Source organism: Seriola lalandi, unplaced genomic scaffold (assembly GCF_002814215.2).
Source record: "Seriola lalandi dorsalis isolate HSWRI2012SDOR001 ecotype SW California unplaced genomic scaffold, Sedor1 jcf7180002054977, whole genome shotgun sequence".
Classification (NCBI taxonomy): Eukaryota; Metazoa; Chordata; class Actinopteri; order Carangiformes; family Carangidae; genus Seriola; species Seriola lalandi.
This window is the reverse complement of record NW_019525527.1, coordinates 730,956-732,455: the sequence shown is the minus strand read 5'-3', so window position 1 is coordinate 732,455 and position 1,500 is coordinate 730,956. Positions and strand designations below refer to the sequence as shown.

At 43.5% G+C, this 1,500-nt stretch overlaps 1 long non-coding RNA gene across 2 annotated transcripts; it reads left to right on the top strand.

The window, feature by feature from the left end:
• Positions 1–1,492, top strand: LOC147817293 (uncharacterized). Of its 2 annotated transcripts, none has more exons than XR_015436503.1 (3): positions 1–91; positions 172–288; positions 1,293–1,492. It is a non-coding gene; the product is annotated as an uncharacterized LOC147817293 (long non-coding RNA). The 2 variants fall into 2 exon arrangements; XR_015436504.1 differs by having other exon boundaries at positions 591–1,492.
• Positions 1,493–1,500: the final 8 nt, after the last annotated feature.

Genomic DNA, 1,500 nt, shown 5'->3' with positions numbered 1-1,500 from the left:
GCATGGATCAGTGTGAGGACAGAGAGGAGGGAGCCCCTCCCTCTAAAACCACTCTGTGTGGGGAACATGAGAGAAAGACCAGAGCTCAGAGGTGAGATGAGGATCTCTAACTGTCCATGACTCACATCACTGCTCCATCATTATTCACACTCAAAGCTTTGTGTGTGTCAGAGACACACCACACTCTGCTGGACCTGGACCTGGACCTGGACCTGGACCTGGACCTGGACCTGGACCTGGACCTGGACCTGGACCTGGACCTGAACCCGAACCCGGTGTTGCAAAGAGGTAGGCTGTAACTCACATGATAATATTGCTGTAGTTTAAATAGCTGTGTATCCAGAGGTTTATTAATGTGTTTATTTGCAGCACCGTTCTTGTTCTTGTTTATATTCTCATATCTGAAAGCTGTGCAGTATAACCAGTCTTTAACTGCAGAACTCAACATTTCCTCCACACACAGTCTGACTGTTGAACCCTCTGTTCCTGTTGTCGGACGACTGAGTATAAAACATGGTTCATCTCAATTCCCTTAAATCCTCGTTTCCCTCTCGCATCTCTTCCCTGTGTCTTCGTCCCTCCGACTGAAGACATGAGAGATGATGAAGGAAAAGATGTGAGGAGAGAGGAGACGAGATGACATGATATTAGAGAAATGAGACGTCCTTCTCTCTGAACCTTCATCTCCTCTGATCAGCTGTCAGCTACATGTGCATGAACCATTTCTCATGACTCTGTTTTCATGTTGTTTTCACATTGATCCACTGAACTGCATGTTCAACAGGTTGTTGTTCACAAGGATCAAAGTTTACACCAAAGGGAGTAACTTCGTCAGGACAAAACAAAATTTTCTCCTTTGCATGAAATGCCTCGTGAGGGGTTCAGACATTACTTCCTGGTCCTACTGACGTCAATATGTCTTTTGGTATTACCCCCCTGCAAGCTTGGCACGCCTACTACTTTTAGTAGAAGAAGTAACTATATATGATTGTGCACAATATATATCAGTTCAGATGCGGATTTGATCCCAATTTTATTCTTGTGAAAGAATAAATTCTATTGCATTGGACTCTGATCATCTCCAGTGACTTATTCTTTCTTGACTCCAGTAAAATTGCAGTTTTGGAGAAAGTTCAGTGTTGGTGAAGAGGTCTAAACTTTGTCTCTGGCCCAGACCTGGACCTTTTTTCCTCCAACAATAGCTCCTCTTTAAATTTAGTTGTTGTGTTCATTAAGAGATTGAAAATATTTTTCATCAAAATGCACATTTATCAGTTCTGTTTTTGTTTCAGGATCCAGCAGCAGAGACCAGACTCTCCTGAACCCAGCTGTCTGTCTTTAAAGAGCGACGGGTCGAAGGACTGGTTCATTGACTTTAAAGGGCGACGTCCATCAGCTGATCAGATGTAAGCTGTAACTGACAGTGGGACTCAGGTTATTGTAGAAAGGAACTAGTTTGTACGACGTGTTGTTGGACCTGGTCTGAAATCAAAGTGTTTG